The sequence below is a fragment of the Podarcis pityusensis genome, assembly GCF_964106645.2.
Source record: "Podarcis pityusensis genome assembly, chromosome: 4".
NCBI lineage: Eukaryota > Metazoa > Chordata > Lepidosauria > Squamata > Lacertidae > Podarcis > Podarcis pityusensis.
The window spans coordinates 74,714,763-74,728,578 of NC_138027.1; the positions used below are offsets into that span (position 1 = coordinate 74,714,763).

Here is a 13,816-nt window from a genome sequence, read left to right on the forward strand (position 1 = left end):
CGTGACTGGAACCAATATCTCGCACAGGCTGTGGAAATGGAAAGAAATACTAGGAGGTTGGGAAGCTGAGGACTAAAGAGCCCAGGGGGAAGAAGACTGACGGAAGAGTGCAGAACAGTGTACTGAGGAAGATGAACTTTCAAGAAGGGTAGGTGAATATGAAGCATGAGGAAATGGACGGGAGGAAACGGAGTCAGGAGGTATTGTGTTCTGCATGGAGAGAGCAAGAGGAGAGAGCTACAAAGTTGGGGTGAAGAGGCAAGCTGGCTAAAAGCAATGAAACAACAACAAAAAGCAGTAGCCTGAGGAAACTATGCATGGAATGGTCACACCACACACTGAAAGCACTTCTATACCACTTAACAGACAATGCTTCCCCCAGAGAATCCTGGGAATCTTAGTTTGTTAAAGGTGCAGGGAACTTCAGCTGTGTGTAGTTCCCAGGATTCTTTGGGGGAAGCCATGCCTGTTAAAATGGAATAAGAGTGCTTTCAATGTATGGTGTGGAAGAGAACAACAGTAGAGGAACAAATAGCCAGACAATGCCACGGAGAACAAAAATGTCCTCAGTTCATGACAAAATGAAGACAAAGTAGTAGCCAGGCAGTGGTGTAAATTCATAAATTCAAGATCCAAGATTATGCATAAATTCAAGATCCAAGACCAAGGAAGCTCTGTTGTATCAGGGCATGGCTAAAACGGCAATAGAAAAAAAGGGAATATGGAACAAGCCTTGGCACACAGACCTTAATGCAATCTGATTAAAGAACGACCAATCAATTCATCACATGACATCTACTTGATTCACCTATAAATTATATTTGTATATCAGGGAAACCAATATTTCTGAAGCAATACTTTCTTTAGTCTTGGATGGTGCAAACATATCATATCAGGCAGCACCTTAGAAAAGGCGTTTCTCCTGAATGTGAGAGAAAGAAAGAAAAATGCCACTTTTTAAGGTGGTCCTTGTACTCACTGGTTTTGCTATTGCACCATCAGTGTGTACAACACTTTACAGAGTGCAAGAAACTGGGTCCCTGCCCTGGGGAGCATGCAAACTAAACTTTAACACATTGGAAACAACAGGAAAAGAGAGAGAGATGAGCAAATGAGGAAAAACTAAGTGTGTGTGTATGTGTGTGTGTGTGTGTGTGTGTGTGTGTAGTGCTATCCAATTAATTGGAAGCACCCTTTTATTTAATTGAAAAGGTTTTTTGGTTTTTTTTAAAAATAGACCACTGGAAAAGTGCAGACCAATTGTACCTGCTCAAAAATAAGCCCCACTGTTTTCAAAGGGACTTGCTGTAGAGAAGGTGCTATGAGGCTGCAGTCTAAATGTTGCGATCCTCATATATAGGAAAGGCTGATCTTCCTCAGGTGGATTGGACTCACAATCTCTCTGATAAAACTAGGACAGGATAGGACAGGGCAAACACTTCTACCAATAAGAAATGGTAGATTGTGGGTTTTCAGTCACAGCAGATGTGTCTGGCTGCGAGCAATTTCTAGAAATAATGAGCTCCCTTTTTGCAGTCTGTTTACTACAAGGTTGTCATAGTTCCCATGTCTCATGGATCACACCGAGAATCCCAGGATCACACAGAGAAAAAAGCATTTTTCCCACTGGCTTGTGAAGAGGAATAGGGAAATCATGAGAAGCTTTTTCAGTGCAGCAGAACTTAAAAGTCAGCAAGTTAGCATGTGTTTGTGCTAACCTTCTGCATCAGCCATTTCCCAGAGAAACTTAGGGTTCCTTGGAATCTTATCAAAAGCTTAAAGATAGCCTGCTGATCATCTTTTAGTTTTACTATAGAGAAGCAAAATGTATGGGCTTTTCTCCTTAAGAGTGTGGCCTCTTCCACACTACAGAAAGAGGAGTGTGCCATTTGCACAAGTGTGAAATATTATCCGGCACACTGTTGGCAAGGTGTTATGGATCAGTAGAATACTGCCATACTGATGCGAGGACGCTCCTATACATTTCTACTCAGAAGTAAGTTCCATGGAGTTCAGTGGTGTTTACTCCCAGAAGATATAGGATTGCAGCCTTAAATGTGAAAACTCCCTTGGCAGTTTTGTCTATCATGGGCTGAAAAAAGGTAGAACATATTTTGCTTTAAATTGCAGACCACAAGGGGCTAAGTGGTATTCATTTCTCACTGGCACTAGTACAAATTCAGTTCCACAGTTACCAACACTGTTGAGAATGATACAATATGTATGTGACTTTGATTTAACCTAGTTTTAATTTCAGGGTGTATGCTAATTCCTATGGAGCAATAATAAAGAAGAGAGTGATTTCAAGCACGCATGGACTGTCTTTTCTTCACACTGAATATCCTCAACTAGCCATCAGAATCTGAAGTAAGGGCATTGAGTTCAGATGGCATGGCTTATATCCACTAATTTATACTCAGGTATCCACCAAAATCAGTGGACTTAATGTTCGTCACAACAAATTCAAGTCCACTGGTTTCAACATTTCTGCTCTGAGAAGATTTAGTCATTTACAACCCTATGACTTTTAGGCTAGTGTTATGAGTCTGGGAAGCTCTGGTTACAGAAATTAGATATTGGAAAGGCTGGGATAGATCTGTGAGCTTTCTAAGTTCTTATGCTTCACGCATGCATGGAAGAACCATTTTTTTCTGCCTGGATGCAAAGCATGGAATGTGAACCAGTGACGTGACTCGTTTTCCATCAGCAGAGACCACTATTTCCCATCAGCAAAGTGATGGCAAACTCGAATCCAAGCCTGTATTTGTTGCCAACTACTCCCAAACTGTGGCTGAGAGCCTACGCTGAAAAAGAATGAGCACAAAGAGCATAGGAACTGTCCCTGAATCTCCAAGCATCAGTAACACTAAGGAAATGACACCATAAAGCATCTCAACATCAGACAAAAATGAAGAGGGTTGTCTTTTTTCACATATTAACAAAGTGGCTCAAATTAGCAACATCGGCTGGAGACAGATAATAGTATATGAAAGAAGTGAAGATTACCTGGGACTATGGTTGCCCATTGCGTGAGGAAGCAGAGTGGGGAAGCTTTGGTTAGAGGAGGATTTAGGGCAGCACGACTGGTTCTGCCACACTGGGCGCTGAGCCTAGGGGCACTGCAGGGCATCAGAACCATGACATAGTGAATTGAGCAGAACGGAAGGTGAGAGGTGGAGGTGCCCAATATTGGCCTCACACAGACCACTGCTGAAATTTGAAAGGCCTGCTTTGGTCCCCCAGGTGTTGCTTGACTACAACTCCCATCATTCCTGACCCCTGGCTATGCTGATGGGAGCTGAGGGTCTAAAAATATCTGGAAGACCACAAGTTCTCCAACTTTGGTGTGCCCTCTCACTTCTTTTATGCAGCTATCCTGTCTCTAGTCAAAGAGATACCATTGCAAAATAGTAGCTTTTTTATTACACGCACAAAAACTATTATTGGGCACTTTTGGAAGCCTGTTCTAAGCACTCTTGTGCATTTTTGTAGCCTCCCACTGTCTAGTCAGGAAGAGGGAAGGCTATTTATAGTCACATCATCTGCTTTTGGAATAAAGGCATGCCCTCCCCCTAAATCTTTAGTTGTATTTCCTAAACCTTAAGTGTGTAATGCGAGAATTCCCAAAGGGTGACAAAGACACATCAGCCAGAGACATTCATTCGCAGTCTTCTCTGGCATTCTGCTTACTGTGGAGTCAGGCTGGTCATGACAACCCACCTTCATCCCACCTTCACTCCAGGTCAAGCCCAAGGGGATGGGGAGAGGGAGGAAGCAAGAAGGAAAATCTGCCCACCTCCTACTCAGTTCAAAGCAGGCTGCCTTTCAGCTCCCACCTCCGAGCTTCACTGGTAGCAACCAACTCTGTTCCCCCAAAAACAGGATGGGTACCACAACTGCTGATGTGGGCAGTATCTTCAGTGAACAGCAACGAAGTGAATTGGTGGAACTGCTATTGCCGCTATCTTGCCATCCCCAGTTCCATGTCAGAAAGACAGGTGAAAAGAGTCTTTCCTCAACCAAACATGGTCAATATGACAATTGTGATACCTAGGATGGAGTCCAGAGCCATTTCTTTGTCTCCTCATCTCACAACCCTCACCCAAGCCACCGTCATCTACCTAAGAATGTGGGCAGCAAAGATGGGTGAGGATAAAGCCCTCTCAAGGCTGCCACAGACACTTTCCACAGCCTCACTCCTAGTTCAAAAACAATGGACCTTTAGATATATAACATATTGAAAGGTTTGGCCTTTCAACAGGTGGGACAACTGTAGAAAGGACTAGTATATTGCTGGCAAGACTGCCTGGGACAATGCTTTGCTTCTCTTCCTTTATGTTCCTGTTGCTTTTTTGTTCCACAGAACTCAGTGGAAACCATGGCGAATGGGATTAACCCTTATTTTGCGATGTTCTGCTCCTTCATTGGAATAGCACTGCCTTGGCTTTAATTTCTTATACAGTGGTACCTCGGGTTAAGTACTTAATTCATTCCAGAGGTCCATTCTTAACCTGAAACTGTTCTTAACCGGAGCACGATTTCTGTTCTCATCCTGAACAGAGGTACTATTTCTGGGTTAGCGGAGTCTGCAATCTGAAGCATAAGTAACCTGAAGCGTATGTAACCTGAGGTACCGCTGTACAATGACAGAATGTAACAAAACAGAACTCACAGACATGGGCATTAGCCATGCTGGCTGGGACTGACATAAGTCCAGCAACATCTGGAAGACCACAAGTTCCCCATCTCTGCATTACATTCTGCATCCAGGGGGGAAATGAAATCCCCTTTCCTGAAAAACCATCATTTTACTTTTCCCATGCACTTCTAAAATAGCTATCTGTAAGGTAGAAGGGCAGTGGGCGAAAACATTGCAGGAAGACATGCATTTTGGGGGAAGTCAACATGGACAGCTGCAGAAGAAAACACACACACACACACACACACACTCCAAGCAGTTTTGCAAACTCCACAATATTCTTTGTGCGACACTTGTTTCTTAAGAAGACTAAATTCTCCTGCCATCCTGCCATTCATTTTACCTGCCTTAATGCAGGTAGGGCAATCTGACCAGCAGTCCTCAATAGTTTCCCATTTGACCCAGATAGTCTTCTCATCTTGTCTTCCTCTTCCCAGGAAATAATTGGGGGGGGGGGTGGAGGTTTTCTGTGGTTAAGTTTCAATTAGAGTCAATCGGGCATTTTAAAAGCCTAACTGTCGTGCATTGGGAGGATTTTGGTTGCGGAGTTGGGGTCCCAGCTAAAGAAGGAAGGGTTAACCCTTCCAACTCCATCCACTGCAACCTTCCCACCTTCCCATCAGAACTGCCTCTGCCTGAATTCTGTTCTCAGCAAAACTTTACAGTGAATCTTTATGCAAAAGGGAACCAGTGTCAACCAAAAAGTAACACGAGAGAGGCATCCTCAGGAAAAAAAATCCGTTTCAGCGACACATGCACAATTACCAAGAGAATCTGTTTAGCCTGGAATGTTCTCCAAAGCAAATGGGAGGCTAGAAGCAAGCCCCATTCCAGGCTAAGCTCTGAGGGAAGGGAGGGGTGGCGATGGAGCGACCCGCTTCCCGGAGCAACATAGGAGGCCGAGGAAGAGCGGGGCTCTGCATGACAAGCCCAGTGCCTGGCGCATTAAGATTACAGAGAGAGACTAAGAGTAAGACCGGCTAAAAGGAAAAGCAGCTCTAGGCTTTTGCTATCCTGTTAAGGTCTTTACAGGGATCAAAATGTCAGGCAATTGGCTTGTTCCGCGCACATTTCTGGCCACCTTCAAGGTATGGGCTTAGATGCTCTCCTTGCCTGGAGAAGGACTCGGTATAGTTGGAGAGACTTGCCCCAGATGTTTACTTTCTAAAATTTTTAAAAAGCACCACGGAGTCACAGAAGCCCTTCTACGCTATGCCAGCCCTTTGCACGTGCTCAGCGGCACCGTTTTCTTCCAGATGTCTCAAATCTGAGCTCTAGCACTGAAAATAAAGAAAGATTCAGGGGCGTTCTGTATCCTTCTCTGTTCGTATAATAATAGTTATGCTGTGAACTACAAGGGGTTCCTCTCTTTGAATCAAAAAAAGCACAGGAGCGTCTTTGATGCCCCCAGTCTACTACCCTGTCGCTCTTGGGATTTCCGACACACACACACCGCTTTTTGCAATACAGCCGAGCCCCTCAATTTAACGCCTTCCACCAGCAAGTAGGGAAGTCCCGTTTCCCTTATGCTCATGCACTGTCGCGGCTACTTTGCAGAAAAGTTACCAAGTTTCCTACCTGCTCTTTCTTGGTGTGCGCAGACTGCGGGGACATGGCCTCTTCGAAACGAGGAAGGAAGAGGAGAAAAAAAAACCAAAGTGGGGAAACCACGAGATTAATAATAATAATATTAAAAATATCCAAGGGCAGCCTTCAAGCTCTCCCTAAGGGAGCGCGTCCGGTCAGATCCATCCCGAGGGACGCTTTCCCACGCTGGTCCTATGAAGGCAGCTCCGAGTCCTTTTCTGCGACGGGAGTCTTTTTTAAACAGGAACGCTTCACTTCGCTTCTCTGGAAACCCACAGCCTTGCTGGCGCCCGTTTCCCGGAACAGTGGCGATTCTGACCGGCTTCCCTCTTTAGCTCTGGTCACTGGGCGCAGGGGTTGGGTCCGCGCGCTGTTTCAGTACCAGCAGCGTTGGACAGCTCCAAGCGGGAGGCAGGGAACCGACGCGTTGCGCGTGCGTTTTGCTTTAGTGTGGCGGCGGCAGCGGCGGCGGGCGCAACAGCCTCGTCAGTCTGCGCTCTCCTTCCTGCCACCAAGCGCGCCTTCCTCCTTCTCTCCCTTTGCGCCTTAATCTGCCCCAATAGGGCAGCACGCCGGCCAACGAGCCCGCCCAGACCTTCAGGGCTCATTGAGTCCGAGGGCGCCTTCCTCCTTCAGACAGCAAAACTCCATCTCTCCGCAAGCTTTTGGAGGGCGGAGAGGAAGCTTTCGGTGATATTTGGGTAAGGGGGGAATTCACAGCGTCTGTTTTCAACCAATGGCTTCATTAAACCAGCTTCTGAATTTTTGCCCCCGCAAAAAAAAATCTACCTAGTCTGTTCCCACCACCAGTTTACTGCTGGCCGCTCTGAAGAATATGGAGAAGCAAAACTTTGTTTTGCCACTGAAAATACTCTCAACAGGGAGTTGCAAGGACTCCTGGTTCCCTATCATGATGCTAGCTTTGCAAACTTGTTTTGTTCGGGGCTTTTTGCTTGCACAGTGTTCATGCATTTTTAGGGGTACACTTTAAAACTGCTGCTCCCGACCTGGTGACCTCCAGCTGTTTCCCATTCCAATTCCCACCAGACCCAGCCCAGCCAGCAAGGCCAATGCCCAAAATGATGGGAGTTGTGTTCCAAAATATCCAGAGGGCACGAGGTTAGGAAAGGGATCTTTAGAACATCTTAGTGCGCACCTGAGGGACCCGGGTGGCGCTGTGGGTTAAACCACAGAGCCTAGGACTTGCCGATCAGAAGGTCGGCGGTTCGAATCCCCGCGACGGGGTGAGCTCCCGTTGCTCAGTCCCAGCTCCTGCCCACCTAGCAGTCTGAAAGCGCATCAAAGTGCAAGTAGATAAATAGGTACCGCTCCGGCGGGAAGGTAAACGGCGTTTCTGTGCACTGCTCTGGTTCGCCAGAAGTGGCTTAGTCATGCTGGCCACATGACCCGGAAGCTGTACGCCGGCTCCCTCGGCCAGTAAAGCAAGATGAGCACCGCAACCCCAGAGTCGGCCACGACTGGACTTAAGGGCCAGGGGTCCTTTTACCTTTACCTTTAGTGCTCACCTGAGGAAAGTGATGTGTGAAATGACCTTACCCTGGTGCCTGTATGGTTTCAGCTTACCTGAAGGGGTTCTAGGAGTGAGAGACATTGTAGCCACCATTTCTTGGAACACAATAAAAAAAGGCGAGTTTCAAAAAGGGAGGGACATGTGTTTAAGATTTTTTTATTTATGCCATTCTTTTCAGTGCTCCCAGGAACAATTGTTTTACTTCTTGTACCAAGTTAGACCTATAAAGACTCCTACTGGGCCTCTAAAGATTCTCTGTCATGGATGCTTTAGCTGAGATTCCTGCATTGCAGGGGGCTGGACTGGATGACCCTTGGGGTCCCTTCCAATTCTACGATTCTATGATTCTACTATACTTGTGCTGGTCTTTCATTGGAGAAGGATTATCATGGTGGGGGTACTTAAGAACTTTCCTCTGGCCCATGCATCACCCTGTAACTACCATGTGGCAACTGAAGTAGGCGACTTCTTTTTCAGAGTGAAAGAAGAGAAGAAGGAAAATTCTCTACCAAATATGGTTTTAATATTGCCACTAACATTGTTATATTTATGGGCAGGCAAAGGTCCATCTAGTTTAGCATCCGGTTCTCACAGTAGTTCAACCAGATGCCTACCGGAAGCCCAGCAGCAAAACCTGAGCACAAGAGCACTTATACTTCCCAGCAACAGACATTCAGATACTTCTTTGGCAGTCACTTGTAGTCAGGTAAGATTGTCTTCCATAAACACAGTTTTAACAATGAGTCCGTAAGTGACTGTGGAGGCCAGTTCTGGATCCACACGTCCTTCCACAGTGGGGACATTGGTTTCCGGGTGAGAGTTGATCATGGTGTGGATTTGCCAAGCGTGCCTTCCTCTTAGCACGTTTCTCCCTTTCGTCATGAGTTCAAGTGTCTTCAAAGCCCATGACACCTTTGGTAAAGGCTGTTCTCCAATTGGAGCGCTCACAGGCAAGTGTTTCCCAATTGTTGGTGTTTATATTACGTTTTTTAAAAATTTGCCTTGAGACAGTCTTTAAACCTCACTGCCTCCGAAAGTGGAGATAAAATATAGCCACCAGAGTTGGTAGCCTTATCCTCCACAAATTTGTCTAATCCTCTTTTAAAACCATCCAAGTTGGTGGCTGTAACTATATCTTGTGCGAGCAAATTCCTTGGTTTTCCTTGTGCTGTGTGAATAAGTACTTTATTTTTTATTTTTTCCTGGTCTGAATCTTCCAACACTCAGCTTCATTGGATCCAGCTCAGCTGTTGCTCTGTGGAGAGTGAGTCACAATTCAACAACAACAACAAAAAACACAACATATTGCCTGCTGCCAGAACATATAATAAGCCCAAACTCCTTAACCTCTTTGTACGCTGGAATTGCAGCCTCACCTTTCAGGGGGTTTACTTACTATTTGAGGGTACCTTTACTTCTCTCCACAGGTACACAAACTCTAGTGATTGCAGGCTAGGCAATAACCCATTACTGACATCAGTTCCTCCCTCTTCAGAATAAAAAGGAGGGGGAGCTAGAAAGGCATTAGAGGTAAAGACACCGTACTGGTAAGATATTTCTGGCCAGGAGGACAGCAGTTGTTGTTCTAAATCCCAGCATGATCTGTGTCATGCCTTTAGTGTTCATTCTCCTGCAGCTGGGGCACAGAACTGCTGCTGGATATTTACAGGTATTTAAAAGGGTATCATACCTGTAAAGATATACCTGCAAAGGGTATATTATGGGGTGTGGGTGGCGCTGTGGGTTAAACCACAGAGCCTAGGGCTTGCTGATCGGAAGGTCGGCAGTTCGAATCCCCGCAACAGGGTGAACTCCTGTTGCTCGGTCCCTGCTCCTGCCAACCTAGCAGTTCTAAAGCATGTCAAAGTGCAAGTAGATAAATAGGTACCACTCCGGTGGGAAGATAAACGGCATTTCTGTGCACTGCTCTGGTTCGCCAGAAGCGGCTTAGTCATGCTGGCCACATGACCTGGAAGCTGTACGCCGGCTTCCTCAGCCAATAAAGCGAGATGAGTGCCACAACCCTAGAGTTGGCCACGACTGGACCTAATGGTCAAGGGTCCCTTTACCTTTTAAAAGGGTATAATATTGTGCTGCCATTGAGGATGCAATCTGCAGTAGCAATGTGCGTGACAAACCAGGGATGTTCCTGGAGTTCAGCAATCGGATGCAGAATTTACCAGCCATCTCTTCCTCTTACACCATTGTTTTTAAAGTCATGATGGAATACAAGTATTTCCAGATCTTTCCTGTTCTCCACGCTTAAGCCATCAAAAAGTGTCCGTCCTTCTGTGAATTAAGCCATATCCATCTCGGTTTTGTGCGGCTTTCAGTTCGCTTTTCTAAACAGCTACCCATATCCCAACTTAGCACTTTAGCCTTGAGTCAGCTTCCAACACAAAACCAAGAAAATACCATGAGATCCAGCCATCTTAACTTCCTTTGCTGACCAATAAAAACAAGTGCGAAGAATCGAGGATATTTAGGTTCTGCATTATAGTTCCCAGGACCACTAGAAAGCCAGTCCTGCAATTCAAATTGGCTGGCAGAGTCATCACAATCTAGCAGCTAAAGTGATGGGTTTGAATCATAGAACTGTAGAACTGGAAGGGACCACCAAGGTCATCTAGTCCAACCCCAGCAATACAGGAACCTTTTGTCCAATGTGAGGCTTCAACCCCTGACCCTCATATTAAAAGTCCCATGCTCTCCCAATTGAGCTATCCCTCTCACATGTTCTGGAAGATCCAAGTACAGATTCTTCTGGCTTCACTGTTGACGCATTGGACAAACATTAACATTTATGGTAACACTCACCTGCTTAGATGTTGGTGAGTTCCAAGTCCCATCAGTTCCGGCCAGCATGGCCAATGCGCAGGGAATATGGGAGTTGTAGTCCTCCAAAATCTGCTGATCAGAGATACTCCATCCCTGTCTTAGATGTATCTAAGACGTGAACCCTCAACAGCATAACAGAAAGACTGATTCTGTCATTGCCCTCACCTTCGGTTAGAGTTGCTTCAATTCAACATGTATACAGTTCAGTATTTAGCCCCTAGCTCTTTCTTAGCCTGCAATCAATCACTTACTTAGGAAATGCACATTGGGGAATCATGTATGGTTGTGGCTTCCTGCAGCGTGTTTCTGCTGTGTACTTTGTGCAAAAATACCTCCCACGGAAAATCATAGAATTGTAGAATTGGAAGGGACCCCGAGTGTAATCTAGTCCAACCCTCTGCAATGCAGGAATCTCAACTAAAGCATCCAAGACAGATGGCCACCCAACCTCTGCTTAAAAACCTCCAAGGAAGGAGAGTCCACAACCTCCCGAAGGAGTCCATTCCACCGTCAAACAGCTCTTACTGTCAGAAAGTTCTTCTTGATGTTTAGCTGGAATCTCCTTTCTTGTAACTTGAAGCCATTGGTTCGTGTCCTACCCTCCACAGCAGGAGAAACAAGCTCGCCCCCCTCTTCCATGTGACAGCCCTTGAGATATTTGAAGATGGCTATCATATCTCCTCTCAGTCTTCTCTTTTCCAGGCTGAACATACCCTGCTCCTTCAACCGCTCCTCATAAGGCTTGGTTTCCAGACACCATCTACAACCACCTCACATATCATAGAGTCATGGAACTTTGAAGTGTCAGGCATAGCCCTATTGGCTTTAGCCCAAACGTAGCAGAGTTTTCCTGCACAGCGAGGAAGCTAGTTGCGGCGGTAATGACTAGTCAGCTAGACTCAGAATAACTATTTACAGGATTTATTAAAAGGAAAAATAAAACCAGCAGAGTTTCTGCATACAAATCAAAGCAAAATAAATCCTTTCTTTCTCTCTCTCTCTCATAACCATACACAGCACTTCTAACTCCTTCTCCTAACACACCTAACACCAAACTGTGCTAGCATTCCCAGATAACAGAGTTGAGTGCTGGTCGTTAACCAATCAGAGTAAGTAGTTTCTAGGTCAAGCAGACCTTGGCTTTCTGCCAAGAGTAAATTGACACTGCCTTGAGTTAATTGTGTGAAGCCAGAATCTGCAAGTTCCCATGAGAATCAATTAACAGAAACTGAACACCCCCTCACAGATTCTGCTGGACAATTAACATCAAATAACACCTATGTAGGAGATTATTTTTCCAGCAAACCTAAACCCTTGCACATTTGCTTGTTCTTTATCTTTGCCAATGGTTTAGTTAATACATCTGCTACATTTTCTTCACTTGATACATAAGTACATATGATTATATTGTCTTGTACACAGCAACGTACATTTTGGTATTTTACAGAGATATGTTTGGAACGTGATTTGAAACCCTCTGTTTTACTTAAGGCTATACAAGCTTGATTATCAATGTAAACTTGTACTGGTTCTCCACAATTTACATTTAAATCTGCTAGCAAATGCTTGAAATAAATCACCTCGTTGCACAATTCACTCAATGCGGCGTACTCTGATTCCGTTGATGACACACTTACAACGTCTTGCTTGCGTGACCGCCAGCTGATTAAAGCTCCACCAACCATTATGACTAGTCCTGTGACAGATTTTCTATCTGGCAAATTTCCCCAGTCACTATCACAGTAGCAACTCAACATTTCGTCCTCGGAAGAATTTAATTGTAACAAATAGCCAATTGTCTGTTTGAGGTATCTCAGAACTTGTTTTACCCCTTTCCAGGCATTTAGTGTGGGTTTTGAGACCAATCTACTTAATATGCCTACTGCGTAGCTAATATCAGGTCTGGACCACTGTGCTAGATATAATAAACTTCCAATTACAGAGTGATATACATCAGGATGTTCAAATTCAGGACTCTCATCTATATGAAGTGTTTTTATGAAACCTGGATCCATAGGCACCGCTGCCCCTTTGCAATCCTGCATCCTGTATGTAGTCAGTAGCTGTTTAACTTTGTTCTGCTGACTAATTAGGCAGCTGCCATCTTGGGCCCAGCACACTTCCAACCCTAGATATGTCCTAACCGGGCCTAAGTCCTTCACTTTGAACTTACTGGACAATTGCTTGGCAAACCTTTTAGTTTGTTTATCTGTTTTGCAGGCATACAATACATCATCTACATAAATCAGACAAAACTCTTGATCACTGCCTGTACCACGTACATAAACACAATTGTCAGCTGTACTCTGCTTAAAACCAAATGACACTAAGGCCTCATGGAAACATTTGTTCCAAGATCTTGCAGCCTGTTTGAGACCATATAGAGCTTTGTTTAATTTCAACACTCTATTGGAACCTGTCTCATAACCAGGCGGTTCGGCTAGATACAGGTCTTCTGATATTGATGCATGTAAATATGCAGTCTGGATATCAAAATGGTTTAACAGGAGTTTTCTCTTTGCTCCAAGTGTTAGAATCAGCCTTACACTGTCCCCCTTAGCAGTAGGGGAAAAAGTTTCGTCATAATCTTTTCCAGGCCTCTGAGAATATCCTTGAGCCACTAAACGAGCTTTGTATTTGTACTTTCCTGTCACCAGAGGTTTAAGTTTGTACACCCACCTGCAGCCTACAATCTTTGCCCCCTCAGGCGCTGCTACTGGTGTAAAAACCTTGTGCTCATTCAGAGAGGACATCTCTTCCTCCATTGCCTGTTTCCAGAGCTCTGCCTCCTCTTTTGGTAACTTTAACACCTCCTGAAAACTCTTGGGCTCTGCAATTACACTAAACACATTTGCAGTATCTGGAGAAAAACGCACCGGAGGCACTCCTTTGTTTTGTCTTTTAGATCTTCTGGGAGAAAATTTTTCTTCTGACCCACTTTCCTCCTCAGAACTACGACCTCTCTTTTGCTGCTTAGCAACTGGTCTCTGGCTAACTCCACTTTCTTGAGAGCTCTTATCTGAACTTTCCTCCCCCTCAGACTTTGATTCTCTGTGTCTACCTTCAGAGTCATGGAGCTCCTGGGAAGGTTCAAACCAAACCTCAGTATTGGCATGTAGTCTCTCCCAGCCACTATGTTCACAAAAACTGGCATTCCTGGA

The 13,816-nt window shown here is 45.0% G+C and overlaps 1 protein-coding gene across 2 annotated transcripts in view; it reads right to left on the reverse strand.

Annotated features, from left to right (window-relative positions):
• The window catches only part of CNGA3 (cyclic nucleotide gated channel subunit alpha 3), a 35,332-nt gene extending 28,441 nt beyond the window's left edge, over window positions 1-6,891 (reverse strand). For both annotated transcript variants that reach the window (XM_081003821.1, XM_081003820.1), the window contains exon 1: window positions 6,278-6,891. The gene's annotated coding sequence lies outside the window, so the exon portion shown is untranslated. The remainder of the gene's footprint in view (window positions 1-6,277) is intronic.
• Between the last annotated feature and the right edge of the window lie 6,925 nt (window positions 6,892-13,816).